This window comes from Balaenoptera ricei, chromosome X, assembly GCF_028023285.1.
Source record: "Balaenoptera ricei isolate mBalRic1 chromosome X, mBalRic1.hap2, whole genome shotgun sequence".
Taxonomy (NCBI): domain Eukaryota; kingdom Metazoa; phylum Chordata; class Mammalia; order Artiodactyla; family Balaenopteridae; genus Balaenoptera; species Balaenoptera ricei.
The window spans coordinates 7,147,653-7,162,839 of NC_082660.1; the positions used below are offsets into that span (position 1 = coordinate 7,147,653).

General features: G+C 39.5%; 1 protein-coding gene across 3 annotated transcripts in view; it reads left to right on the forward strand.

The window, feature by feature from the left end:
• Window positions 1–15,187, forward strand: part of TBL1X (transducin beta like 1 X-linked) — a 226,923-nt gene that overhangs the window by 147,739 nt on the left and 63,997 nt on the right. For all 3 annotated transcript variants that reach the window (XM_059911768.1, XM_059911772.1, XM_059911769.1), the window contains exon 3: window positions 9,103–9,191. The gene's annotated coding sequence lies outside the window, so the exon portion shown is untranslated. The remainder of the gene's footprint in view (window positions 1–9,102; window positions 9,192–15,187) is intronic.

Sequence of the window (15,187 nt, forward strand, 5' to 3'; positions counted from 1 at the left end):
TGGCCTGATTTTAATTCCCAATGGATAAAGGCTCATCTAGAAGTGTCCTACTTCTTGACACTATTATGATATTAAAAGTAACATTTATTTTTGTAAGTCATTACCAGCTTGGCACACTTGCATTCATTTTCGTCAAGTACTGTCATCTTTAGATTTCAAGCTTCCAAAGTCTAAAGAAATGCACGTTGGTTTTATATTCTCTTGGGGAACCTACAGTCTTCCAACAGCAGAACCTCCCTTTATTGGACTGTCTAGCAACTGATGTGTTCAAAGTCAATCAGAAAGTTGTCTTTAAAATTTCAGCATATTTCTGAAAAGTAGGAAATTTGGGAGAGTTGGCCAAACCATAGCATATTGTACATGGAGTGTCATTATCTAGGTGGATACCTGGGTACGTGGAGGAGCCAGATGAGGAAGGTGGTTCACAAAATTTCTGCTGCCTACGGTTCAGAGCCATGAGAAAATCGTAAGAGGAGAGAGATAATTTAGTGTATGTGAACCCCTGGTATGACACTGTTAGTGGTGGTTCCTGGGTATATCATTGAAAACACATTGTGAGATTCTGGTAAGAAGGATTCTTTCATTGTTTATTAAAAGGATTACATAACTTACAGCACTTAGAACAGAGCCAGGCGGATAATAGATGCAACTATGTGTAAACTGTTTTTATTTTTTTCTTTTCCATTATAGTTTATTATAGGACATTGTATATAGTTCCCTGTACTTTATAGAAGGACCTTGTTGTTTATCTGTTTTATATATAGTAGTGTGTATTTGCTAATCACAAAGTCCTAATTTATCTCCCCCCAAACCCTGCGCCTGCCAAATCCCCTTTGGTAACCATAAGTTTGTTTTCTATGTCTGTGAGTCTGTTTCTGTTTTGTAAATAAGTTCATTTGTATCATAGTTTAGATTCCACATATAAATGGTATATAATATTTGTCTTCCTCTGTCTGACTTAATTTACTTCGTATGATAATCTCTAGGTCCATCCATGTTGTTGTAAATAGCATTATTTCGTTCTTTTTTATGTCTGAGTAATATTCCATTGTGTGTGTGTGTGTGTGTGTGTACCACACCTTCTTTATCCATTCATCTGTTGATGGACACTTAGGTTGCTTCCATGTCTTGGCTATTGTAAATAGTGCTGCTGTGAACATTGGGTTGCATTTATCTTTTTGAATTAGCCTTTTTTGCAGATATATGCCAGGAGTAGGATTGCTTTATCATGTGGTAACTCTATTTTTAGTTTTTTAAGGAATCTTCATACTGTTTTCCATAGATGCTGAACCAATTTACATTCCCACCAACAGTGTAGGGGGGTTCCCTTTTCTCCACACCCTTGCCAGCATTCATTATTTGTAGACATTTTAATGAGGGCCATCCTGATCTGTGTGAGGTGATTCCTCATTATAGTTTTGATTTTTATTTCTCTAATAGTGATGTTGAGCATCTTTTCATGTGCGTATCGGCCATATGTATGTCTTCTTTGGAGAAATGTCTATTTAGGTCTTCCACCCACTTTTTGATGAAGTTGTGTTTTTTTTTATTGAGTTGCATGAGCTGTTTGTGTATTTTGGAAATTAAGCCTTTGCCAGTTGCATCATTTGCAGATATTTTCTCCCAGCCCATAGGTTGTCTTTTTGTTTTGTTTATGGTTTCCTTTGCTGTGCAAAAGCTTATAAGTTTGATTAGGTCCCATTTGTTTATTTTTGTTTTTATTTCTATTGCCTTGGGAGACTGAACTAAGGCAACACTGGTATGATTTATGTCAGAGAATTTTTTGCCTATGCTCTCTTTTAGGAGTTTTATGGTATCATGTCTTATATTTAATTCTTTAAGGCATTTTGAGTTTATTTTTGTGTATGGTGTGATGGTGTGTTCTAACTTCCTTGATTTACATGTGGCTGTCCAACTTTCCCAGCACCACTTGCTGAAGAGACTGTCTTTTCTCCATTGTATATTCTTGCCACTTTTGTCGAAGATTAATTGACCGTAGCTGTGTGGGTTTATTTCTGGGCTCTCAGTTCTGTTCCATTGATCTGTATGTCTGTTTTTGTATCAGTACCACACTGTTTTGATTACTGTAGCTTTGTAGTATTGCCTAAAGTCTGGGAGGGTTCTGCCTCCTTTTTTTTTTTTTTTTTTTTTCCCCCCTCAGGATTGCTTTGGCAATTCTGGGTCTTTCACGGTTTCATATAAATTTTTGGATTATATGTTCTACTACTGTGAAAAATGTCATGGGTACTTTTATAGGGATCACATTAAATCTGTAGATTGCTTTGGGTAGTAATCCATAGTATTGCTTTGGGTAATCTGTAGTATTGCCTTTTTTTTTTTTAATATAAATTTATTTATTTATTTATTTATTTATTTTTGGTTGTGTTGGGTCTTTGTTTCTGTGCGAGGGCTTCCTCTAGTTGCGGCGAGCGGGGGCCACTCTTCATCGTGGTGCTTGGGCCTCTCACTGTCGCGGCCTCTCTTGTTGTGGAGCACAGGCTCCAGACGTGCAGGCTCAGTAGTTGTGCCTCACGGGCCCAGTTGCTCCGTGGCATGTGGGATCTTCCCAGACCAGGGCTCGAACCCGTGTCCCCTGCATTGGCAGGCAGATTCTCAACCACTGCACCACAAGGGAAGCCCTAGTATTGCCTTTTAACAGTATTAATTCTTCCAATCCAAGAGCATGGGATGTCTTTCTGTTTCTCGGAATCATCTTCAGTTTCCTTTATCAGTGTTTTATAGTTCTCAGCATATAAGTCTTCTACCTACTTGATCAGGTTTATTCCTAAATATTTTTTTTGAGGCGATTTAAAAGGGATTGTTTATTTTTTTGGTTTATTTTTATTTATTTCTTTTTTTTTACTTTCCCTTTCTGATATGTCATTGTTAGTGTAAAGAAGTGCAACAGATTTCTGTATGTTAATCTTCTATCCTGCTACCTTGCTGAATTCGTTTATCAGTTCTAGTAGTTTTTGCATGGAGTCTTCAGGGTTTTCTATATATAATATCATGTCATCTGCATGTAATGATAATTTAATCTCTTCCCTTGCAATTTGGATACTTTTTATTTCTTTTTCTTGTCGGATTGCTGTGGCGAGGACTTTCAATACTATGTTGAATAGATGTGGTAGAGTCGGCATCCTTGTTACAGATATTAGCAGAAAGACTTCCAGCTTTTCACCATTGAATATTATGTTGGCTGTGGGTTTGTCATAAATAGCTTTTATTATGTTGATATGTTCCCTCTGTACCCACGTTGGTAAGGGTTTTTATCATGAATGGATGTTGAATTTTGTCAAATGCTTATTATTCTGCATCTATTGAGATGATCATGTGGTTTTTGTCTTTTCTTGATGTGATGTATCACATTGATTGATTTGTGTATGTTGAACCATCCTTGTGACCCTGGGATGAATCCAACTTGATTATGGTATATGATTTTTTTTATGTGTTGTTGAATTCGGTTTGCTAATATTTTGTTGAGAATTTTTGCATCCATATTCATTGATATTGGCCTGTAATTTTCTTTTTTGGTAGTGTCTTTGTCTGGTTTTGGTATCAGGGTGATGGTGACTTCATAGAATGTCTTCAGGAGTGTTTCTTCCTCTTCACCCTCTTGGAAGAGTTTGAAAAAGATCAGTATAAGTTTTTCTTTGTATGTTTGGTAGAATTCCCCAGTGAAGCCATTTGGTCCTGGAATTTGTTTGCAGGGAACTTTTTTAAAATTATAGATTCTATTTCACTTCTGGTGACTGGTCTGTAAAAATATCTATTTCTTCTTGATTTAGTTTTGGCGGGCTGTATGTTTCTAGAGACTTGTCCATTTCTTCTAGGTTGTCCAATTTGTTGGCATATAATTGTTCATAGTGTTCTCTTGTGGTTTTTTTTAAAATTTCTGCAATATCGGATGTTATTTCTCCTCTCTCATTTCTTATTTTGTTTATTTGGGTCCTCTCTTTTTTCTTCTTGGTGAGCCTGGCCAGAGGTTTGTTGATTTTTGTTTACCCTTTCAAAAAACCAGTTTTTGGTTTTATTGAGTTTTTCTATTGTTTTATAAATCTCTATTTTATTTATTTCCTCTCTGATCTTTATTATTTCCTTCTTTCTGATGATTTTAGGTTTTGTTTGTTGTTCTTTTTCTAATTCTTTTAGGTGGTAGGTTAGGTTGTTTATCTGAGATTTTTTCCTTACTTTTTGAGGAAGGCCTGTATTGCTGTGAACTTCTCTCTTAGGATTTCTTTTGCAGCATCCCCAAGATTTTGTGTGGTTGTGTTTTTGTTGTCATTTGTTGCAAGGTATTTTTTAATTTCCTCTTTGATTTCATTGTTGACCCATTGGTTTTTTTAGTAGCATGTTTAGTCTCCATGTAATCGTTTTTTCCTCATTTTGGTTTCTGTGGTTCAATTCTAGTTTCATGCTGTTGTGGTCAGAAAAGATGCTTGAAATAATTTCTATTCACCTTAAATTTGTTGAGGCTTGTTTTGTGTCCTAGTATGCGGTCTGTCCTAGAGAATGTTCCATGTGCACTTGAAAAGAATGTGTATTCTGGGGGTTTTTTGGATGTAATGTCCTGAAAATATCAATTTTTGTCTAATTGTTCTATTGTTTAGGATCTCTGTTGCCTTATTGATTTTCTGTCTGGAAGATCTGTCCATTGATATCATTGGGGTGTTAAAGTCTCCTACTATTATTGTATTCCCATCAATTTCTCCCTTTATGTCTGTTAGTATTTGTTTTATGTATTTAGGTGCTCCTTTTTATTGTTTTTCAATAACTTTAACCCAGGGTTACCAATCCTGTTGAACATGGAAAATTGAATCACAGAACTGTTTTTCATGTGGTGATACTAAACACATACTAACAATCTGGAAAACATCATTCTGAAGAACATGCTTTGGGAAGCTCTCTCCTACTTCTTTGAAAGCTCCATTTGCTTGGCTTCCAAGTTCCTGTGGTTCTGGGCTTTCCTGGCAGCAGCCGTGCATGTCATTGTCCCCATTTTATGGATGATGATGTAGGGACAATTGCTGAAAAGGCCTGCTGCCCCAGGCATCTTTCCCACCTGTCCTTCATGGTGTGTTAGATTCTGAGGGTCAGGAATGCTGTGGTGACTTAGCAGGGTGGTTCTGGTAGAGGACTCTTTGAAGTTGCAGTCAAGACATCAACCAGAGCTGCAGGCATTTGATGGTCTGTCTGATTGGTATTGGATGATCCAGTGCAATGGTGGCTCTCATGTGGCTGGAATGTGGTGCTGGCTGCTGGCTGCAGGCCTCAGTTCTGCTCCATGCTCACCTCTCCACCGGCAGTTAAAGGAATTTAATTGTACACATTTGATTCACTTTTATCAGGAGATATAATCAATATGTATATAGTTAAGCATTTCATTTATGATCAATAAAAATGAAGGTTTATCCTGAATTTTCACTTAGTGAGCCATATGGACTATTCGTTTTGTTCCACAGATTTGGGCAACCAAGAAGGAAGCATTATGACAGTCTATGAAAATATCCCCTAGATAATTATTTTTGAATCTAAGCCCTGTGTGAAACTGTTGCTTCACCTTCTAATATTTCACAGTAAGAATCAGGCAGAAGTCATAAAGAGATGAACTTAGTGAGTTTAAAATAAAGTTTCTTGGCATTATTGGCATTTGGGGGCTGATCAGTCTTCCGTGCAGGGAGGCTGTTCTGTGAGTTGTAGATGCTTAGCGCTATTCCTGGTCTCTACCCACTAGGCGCCAGTAGCTCCCCTCCTCCACTTGTGATGACCGAAAGATGCCTCCAGACATTGTCTAATATCCTACAGTCCCCTGGGGCAGAGAGCACAGCCATCCTTGGTTGAAAACCACTGTGTTAAAATAGGACACACCATGATAGTTCCATGCTTCTATTAGGGGTTACATATCAGATATCCGTATCAGATATCAGTGTGAGAAGGTACCTGGATAGCCGAGAGTCAACTCAAGGGGTCCTGAGAAACCAGAAGTGCAGGCAATTCCCAACTCAAAACTTTGGAGCCTGACTACCTCAGGGGAGGGAGAAGGATTTAGAATGATAGCCAGGGCTGCAGGCAAAACAAAACCAATCCAGCACCTCTGGTTGCCCTGATAGACTTTGCAAAGCTTCTGAGTGGAAGCGTAATTTGGTTTGCCCCAAGGAGAGCGACACTGCACTATTCCTTGTCTCTGGCAAAGTGATGTAGAACAATACATACCCAAGGGATGGAAAACAGGGGCTCGAACACATTCCTGGATATCAGTGTTCCTAACAGCAGTATTCACAGGAGCCAAATGCTCATCAACTGGTGGATGGAAAGGTACACAAAAGGCAGTCCATGCATTCAACAGAATAGTGTTCAGCCATACAAAGGAATGAGGTACTGATACATGCTACATTGTGGACGAACTTTGAAAACGTTATGCTAAGTGAAAGAAGCCAGACACAAAGAACGTATTGTATGATTCCATTTATATGAAATGTCCAGAACAGGCAAATCTGCAGAGACAGAAAGCAGGCTGGTGGTTGCCTGGGCTGGGGGAGGGGGGAGGGGGATTGAGGACTGACCACTTAATGGGCCCAAGTTTTCCTTTTGGGGTGATGTAAATGTTTTGAGACTTGACATAGGGGATGATTGCACAGCATTGTGAATATACTAAAGGCTTTACACCTCCTGTGTGGAAGGACTATTAGTCATTGTCTACACCATTCCATGCCAAGAACTGACAGCAACCAGAAAATGAGTCCTTTTTATATTTATTACTACCTTTGAGAATAAAGAATGTATTGCATTTGTTAAAATCATTTGCGTTTCAGACTTCCCTGGTGGTCCAGTGGTTAAGACTTTGCCTTCCAGTGCAAGGGGTGTGGGTTCGATCCCTGGTCAGGGAGCTAAGATCCCACATGCCTCGTGGCCAAAAAACCAAAACATAAAACAGAAGCGATATTGTAACAAATTCAATAAAGACTTAAAAAAGGTAGGGGGGGCACTTCCCTGGTGGTCCAGTGGCTAAGACTCCGTGCTCCCAATGCAGGGGCCCTGGGTTTGATCCCTGGTCAGGGAACTAGATCCCACATGCTGCAACTAAGAGTTTGCATGCCGCAACGAAGATCCCATGTGCCACAACTAAGACCTGGCACAGCCAAATAAATAAATAAATATTTTTTAAAAAAACATTTGCATTTCACACAAATCTTTTTCAGCACGTAAATTTTTGCCAGCACTGTTTATTGATAGTGGTTCTATTTAGGTGTTAATAATGGGAAAATCAGGACTGACCAGGGATTGGAAGGTCAGGTTTCTCACTTTAACTTATTATTTCTAGTAATAAACTAATTAATTTTGACATGTTGCATAACCAGAATGTTATTAACCAGTCATATTTCACATTTTTTGTGTTTATAACACACAGATGATGTTAATTACATGTACTGAATTTAACAACTTATATCAAAGATAACCTTCAATTTGTGAGTTACCATCTGTTTTGGACCAGAGAATAGGAATTTGATACTAAAGCTTTTTCCTGAACAGCTTGTAATGAGAGCTGTTTATATATTAATTACTTAATTGAATTATTATGGATTTTAATGTTTTAATTTTCAAGCAGTTTGGGGCTTATTGTGGTGACATCTGCTCATATTTTGATACTTTATGGTATTTAGCAGTTTCATCATATGGCTATTTTGGGTTTACAACCCAATCCTGAAAATAATTTGCTGTCTGCTTCAGGTTACTCTAAGGAGTATCACCCTATTTCATCTCCACTACCGAATTTTTTTCATAATGAAATGTATTTTTATTTTATAAGCAAAGTCAGTATTCCCTTGTGCCTGCTTCAGTCTGGTGCCCTTTAATTTCTATTCAAAGAGCTATAGAGGAATTTTGTTTAAATCTTATTATTTTCCTTCAGTGGTAGATTTTTTCAGTTGTCCTGGTTTTATCTTATATATCCTTATGTTGTTTAAAAATATACTGTAATGAAACTTAAGGGCCTATGAACCTGCTTGTAGAATCCTTTTAATCTCCTTTCTTTGAACAGTGTAACTATAAACATGACTCAGTGGGAGTAATTTACTTGAATTTCCTTAAAACATTTCAAGAGGTTCTGTATAAATTCACTAATAAGAAACACCTTCATTCATAGCCTCACTTATGGATTTGAATTATATTAAACCTGGCACCTTTTTATTATCACTTAAGACTATTGAACAAGAATTTAGAGAAAACGACAGGCATTTAATTTCCTTAGTTCTTGAGCTTGTAGATAACTTAAACCCTGTAGGAGACTGGATTCACTCACAACTGAAGACAGTTTATGAGGAAGAAGGTAAATATCATTAAGTAGATCCTAGTTGACTGCTTAGTGTTTATACTGACTGAAAAATAAAAATGAGTTTTTGATATGAAGGATTATCTTATGAGATATACCCCTGGCTTCTTCAGAAATCCATGCAAGTGGAACCCCTGTGAAATGAAAACGTAGGAAAACAGTAATGGGAAAGTTGAGAGTCGGTGCTTGCTTTTGCTTTATTTTAGGGAAGCCAAAAAAGGAAAAAAAGATTCTAATGTTTCTGTGTTTTTTTTGGGCACATAAAAGGGTAGATATCTGCACACAAACATGCATGCCGTGATTATTGTAAACATTTGCCCAAGCAATGTCTATAATGTCAGAAAAGATGTCTGGAGCGTCTTTTCTTCTCTTAAGGGTGTGTACAGTTTAATTTATTGGTTGTATGTGATACGGTCCCTAAAACGAAGATATTTCAAGTGGGCATTAATTATCATTGAATGATAGCAGGAACAATATCTGAGCTAAAATCAATTTTATTTACTTTGAGACTTTTTCCTTACAAATCTCTACATGTACCATAATACTGACTGGCCGTTTTAATTTCTCCTTTTTCACGCTGCAAATAAAACTGCATAGTTTGTGTTAAAGTTTTAAGACAGAGGTTATGAAACAGTAAAATGTGTTAAGTTTGAGTTGGGATGAAAAAGAAAAACAAGAATAGGACAGGTCAAAGGTGAACACTTCCCAAAGAATGGTAAGGTGTTTTTTGTTGTTGTTGTTGTTGTTTTTCAAATCTCTCTGTTTCTCACCAGGCAGGTCCCAGCAGACACTTGGCATTTTATATGATCGGATGCTGGAGAGCCCACTGGTTCAAAGGTCTACACATGAAGTCAGCCTAAAGGTAAACGCCTGCCGGTGATCTTGGTCTCTTACCTGAAATTCGTTTGAAGCAGAACTGCGTTTTGCCAAAACTGAACACCTTCTGTTTTAAAATGCTTTCTTTAGAAGGAGTCTGAGGTCTTTCTCCTTGCTGAAGTTGAAGGTAGTAGATAGAGCATCATTAAATAATGATGGGCTATCTGGTCCATTCTACATGACAGATTGGCCTTTTATTGCCTTCTAAGAATTGTGGATACTGAACCAGCTATTATAAACTTTTCTGGGTCTTACCAGAAGCAGATGACACTTTCTAAAATCATTCCCTCTTGTCAACACTGTGAATTAAAATTAAGCTGCAAAATTAATTATAATTGGGCACATGAGTCTAGATCTTAGTTGACCCCTGTATCTTAATGCTGTGCTTTATTAGTTTCTTAATATGATTTGTGTCTATCTGCAAATTGACTTACTACTTAACCTTGACACTTCTTAGAAAAACAATGCAGCTTACTATTTATAGATCTAGTGAGAGGATAAGGTATCCAGAAGAGCAAACCAAATAATCGTAGATGCACAGGCATCAAGAGTTGAAGCCCAGGGAGTTCCCTGGCAGTCCAGTGGTTGTTAGGACTTCACACTTCCATTACAGGGGGCATGGGTTTGATCCCTGGTTGGGGAACTAAGATCCTGCAAGCTGCATGGCCAAAAAAAAAAATCAAGAGTTGAAGCCACATCCCAAACTAAAACTGATGGCTCCCCTCCCCCATCCGCTACCAAGAAAAAGTGCTGTAATCTTTTGGTAGATGGGATTTTAGGGTTTGATTTTATCATTTACTGTTTTGTGTTTTCTGGTTCTTTCTTTTTTTAATTAAAAAACAGATAGAACTTTTGTAATTTTAAAAACATCAAGATGGAAATTTGGGGAAGATTTTTGCTTTATTGTTTTAAAGGAACCAATCAGAACTAAAATGATAGACCCAGATTTAACCAAAGAAAGAATCTTAGAGGGGTGGGATAGGGAGGATGGGAGGGAGATGCAAGAGGGAGGAGATGTGGGGATATATGTATATGTATAGCTGATTCACTTTGTTATAAAGCAGAAACCAACACACCATTGTAAAGCAATTATACTCCAATAACGATGTTAAAAAAAAGTCTTATTGAAGTATTTTTGTTTAAAGCCAAATTTATAGCAAGGTACATATGTACAGTTGACCCTTGACTGGGTTTGAACTTCACGGGTCCACTTATACATGGATTTTTTTTTTTCAATAAACCATGGGCTACTGTATACAGTCCATGGTTGAATCCACAGATGAGGAATCATGGACACAGAGGGCCAACTGTAAAGTTATCAGTGGGTTTTCAACTGCACAGGGGCCCATCCCCCTAATAACCCCCATGTTGTTACAGGTTTAACTGTATTAGAATTTCAATATTTTACTTAAATATTTGATAAGTGTAGTTTGTTTTAAAAAACAAAAAATTATAAAAGGTTAATTGAGTCTGTGACATCAGATGTTGACATCCATGTTGTAACATGAATTCTTTTTTATGGCCAAATAATATTCCATTGTATGGATATACCACATTGTGTTTATCCCTTCATCAGTTGACGGACATTTGAGTTGTATTTACTTCTATTGAGTGGTATGAATAATGCTGCCATGAACATTCGTGTACCAGTTTTGTGTGGACATATACCTTCATGCCTCTTGGGTATATACCTGGCAGTAGAATTGCTAGGTTGTTATGGTAACTCTGTTTAACATTTTGAAGAACTGTCCAACTTTTCCAGAGTGGCTGCACCATCAGTCAGTATTTTTTGAAATGCAGTTGAACCATATTTTAAATGTCAGAGGGAAGAGGAGAGAGAGGAGGTCTGTTGCTCATCAGTGTTTCGATTGTGTATTAATTCAGTATTTAGGGAACGTAAGCTTTGCTTGAATTGAGCACACACTGACTTCCTGCTGTGTGTGAGGCATTGCTGTTTAGCTTTACAGATGACTCTAGAAATTTCTGTAGCCTTTGTTAACTCCTTGCGCAGTTTATACGTGCAGATGGTCATTTGGGATCGTGCTGGGAAATGACACGCTGTTGCTTACCTACCACAGCACCCATGGTGCATACACGAGCTTGTGACTCATCTGTATAAACCACATGCCCTTTCTCTCTGTGTTGGGTGCTGTGCGTCAGAAAGTGAGGGCTAATATCTGTTCTCTTTAGACTTACCTGGTTTCAGCAGGTGCCTCCTTGGAAAGCCATTCACAGCAGACCGTGGCTGTGGTGTTTTCTTGGCTCTTCATTTCACAGCGGTTGGTGCGTTCACCAGGAACATCCACATTTTGGGGCATCACCTTCAGGTTCTCAGGCAGGAGGATTTCAGGCTGGGAAGCGACAAGGCAGGTGTGCTCTAATGTAGAAGGGGGAAAATCTTCAGGAGAGCGAGGTTGGCAGACCTTTTCTGTCAAGGGCCAGAGAGTAGATAGTTGAGGCTTCATGGGCCAGTGGTCTGTGTTGCAGCCGCTCAGTTCTGCCCTTGTCGTGTGAGAGCAGCTACCGATCTTACACAGATGAACAAATGTGGCTGAGTGCCAACAAAACTTCACTGATGGACGCTGGAATTTGAATGTCACGTCAGTTTCATGGGTGGCAAAATAGCTTTGTTTTGATTTCCTTTTCACCCATTTAAAAATGTAAAAGCTATCGATACCTCACGGTCTTTGCAGAATGCAGCTGCAGGTGCGAATTGGCCTGTGGGCCACAGTGTGCCCACCTTGACCTAGAGCAACACACCTGTTCTATTTCTCCGTCTTCTGACTGCAGCCTTTGAGCTGGAGGACGTCCGAGGTGCAGCTCTGCAAGGTCTGTGGCGTGCTTAGGACAGCATCCAAGTTGTGGTTACTCGGCGAAAGCACTGCAGATTCTCAGGGAATCAAGACTTTTAGGAATTTGAGGGCCTTCCATGTGAAGAGCGGCTCTGGACTTGTGTAACCGCCCCCACTCAGATGTTCTCAGTGCCAGGCGGTTCCCCGCCCCTCCCCAGGGGACACTTGATCACGTCTGGAGACACTTTTCAGGGAGGTTGAGTGCTACTGGCATCTAGTGGGGGGAGACCAGGGTTGCTGCTCTACCTCCCCCGGCGCACAGGACAGCCCATCCCAGAGATTTATGTGGTCCCAAAGGTCCGGAGTACTGAGATTGACGAACCCGACTCGCTGCTACTGTCACTACTTCATTTTGTGTTTTAATCTTAACGGTTTTGTGGCTGTGGAAGTTTAAGATGCCGAGCATTTGACTACAAGACTGAGTTCCTGCGTTTGCTGACATAACATGAGGCTCATTGAACTCTCAGCAGATACTTGGGTTCATGATGCTTCAAGTATTTTTCTTTTAAAACGTTTTTTTGTTGTTGTTGTCATTTAAATGGAAGCATCAAAATACACTTTAACACCAAGATTTTTGAGATGCAGGCTACCTCAAAGGGCAAGGCATCGCCCGTCTTAATATCTACGGAGAAAACCACAGGGTTTATTTTTCAGAACTTTGGAGGTCACCTTATATGAGTACATGACCTCACTTTTGACTCCACCTACTGCAGAAAAGGGAATCATCAGGGCCCAGATAAGTCCTGCGTATGTGGGTGAAAATCACAGTGTCTTAGAGGTTTCATAACCAGCCGTACATATTCCTGAAATTTGCCTGAGGGCCTAGTGCACATTGTACAGAATCCGATTCCAGCCTCTCAGTCTTAGAGATAATTAAAATCTGTATGTTAATTTACAGATTAATCGGAAGCATTAGCTTACAAGACCAAAGTCATTAGAAAAAGAAGGCAGACTACTCTTACGTGGAAGCAGCAGCTGTCTGTGTCTCCCAAGGCACTTTGCTTTGAAACCTTGGGTACCTGAACTGGCATTTCACTGTGTAGAGGAGAAGACTGTAAAACGGTAACTGTGCTGTTGGTCTTACATGCATCGTCTGGCTCCGTGATGCAGACTTTCTTAGCAGTGGTTTGCTGTTACTGGGTGGAACATTTTTTAGGAAGACTTCCTTCTGGGTCTGCCTCCTGATCAGGCAGAGAAGTGTAGGGTGGGTAGGGTTTGCGGCTCAGAGGGTTTGCGAGAGGACCCGGTGGCCGCTTTGGAGATGCACACATGGTCTTGGCGGTAACTCCAGGACGGGACGTCTCTCTTGTCGCGTCAGCATCCTTCACGGCTCTGCACACAGGGTTGGGATGGAAGGCCCCAGCCAGCCGTTAATTAACCCAGAAGGGCAGCCAGGCACAGAAAGGACCCTGTCTGAATGCCTCACCCAGGGCATGTTTTCGATTTTGTGAACCGCAGCATTATTTTTGTAACCCAAGAAGACTCCCTCCTCTCTGCTCTCTCAACCCTGCAGCTTTATTTCCTACTTAGCTGGGTTGCTCTCATAGTGATGATTTCTGAAGACACTGCCAGATTTTAATTACATTTTAATGAATATGAAAACAGTTCACGTTCATAGGAGAAAATTTGGAAACTACAGAAAGGCACGCACACATACACAGATAAAATTCCAGCATGATCCCACCCCTGGAGAGATGGGTGTATTTTATTATATTTTTTATATTTTAGAGGGTATCTCTTGTGTGTGTGTACAAAATGAAATTTAGCAACATGCACATTCCATCTTGAAACCTATTTTTTTCATGTATTGCCCTATCATGGACATTTTCTCTCGTCGTGAAAATCCTTTTGAGGACTGCATCTTACTACTACTTCCTACTACTTACTTACTACTGCTAGTTCATTCTTATATTTAAATGGCAATGCCACTGCTAGGCATGTGAATTCTGGTAATAAAATACTAGTTCTTTGATTATGATTTTGGACCATTTGACTCCCAAGTAAGTAAATATAACTGTAAAATTAGTGAAAAATCTTACCTTTGGGGGGATTTTTTTTTTCTTACTGTAAAATAATAGACATACTCATTGGTGAATGAAGATATGTGTATTTAAAAAAAAAAAAGGTGAAACCACTGTTAACATTTTCCTGTTCCCTGCCCAATCTTTTCTGTATATATTCTCCTATAATTGGGGTCCAACTGTAAGTGCCTTAATTTATTGAATCACACTTATACTGTCATTGGACAACAAAATAGGTTTCAGTAGTTTCAGTGGGTACATACCGGCTTCGTTACAATTTTGCCGGAAGAACAGGTATGCAATGTATAAAACAAGCCTGCTTCATCTCCACAATAAGCTGGTCCCCATCAAGATTGTACAAAAGGATTTATATGTAAATGTTGATGCGTAAATTAAACTTTTCATCTTAAACTGACCACTGGGAAACTCCGTTTGAAGAGAGAAAAACATTATGGATAAAGCAAACAGGGAGGTAAGACCCACTACATTCCATTCAGCAGAGAATTTGTGAAATGCGGAGAGAAAAAAAGTGCCTTGTTACGATGAGGTAATTTCTAGCAGATTTTCCAGCTGTTCTGGCTCTCCGTCCTCAATCTGCATGGAATCAAGTCCCAAAGCGCCCTGAGCCTCGTCCAGAAGATTACTTTAAGGGATGGATTCTTCCAGCGTGAAAGCCAGCAGACTAATAGCAGAGACAAGACATGAGACAAATTTTCTTCCGTCCCTGCTTTAAAGGGTTTTAAGAGAGCATTTCATAACGGCACAGATTGTGAAAAGAGAAGCTTGTGCCACCAGTGATATCCGCCGAGCGCCACGCTCCCCGCCCTCTAACCACTGTGTGCTGACTTCACTGTTTCCGACGCAGGCTCCCCTCCTGTTGGCAGGGAGCGCGCTTGCCCTTTCTGTCTTCATCTCGCAGAGCCAACTCTCGAGTAGCTCCCTTGTGATTCTATCCTTTAAGATAATTAAAGAGCCGTTAAGATTGTGTTGTTTGGGGGCAGTCCTCTCCCTTCCCAGAGCACGAGAGCATATTAAATACCGTAAGTGCATACTCAGTACAACGACACCCTCAGACACCATTTCTCCGGCAACTGAATTTTGAACTGTTT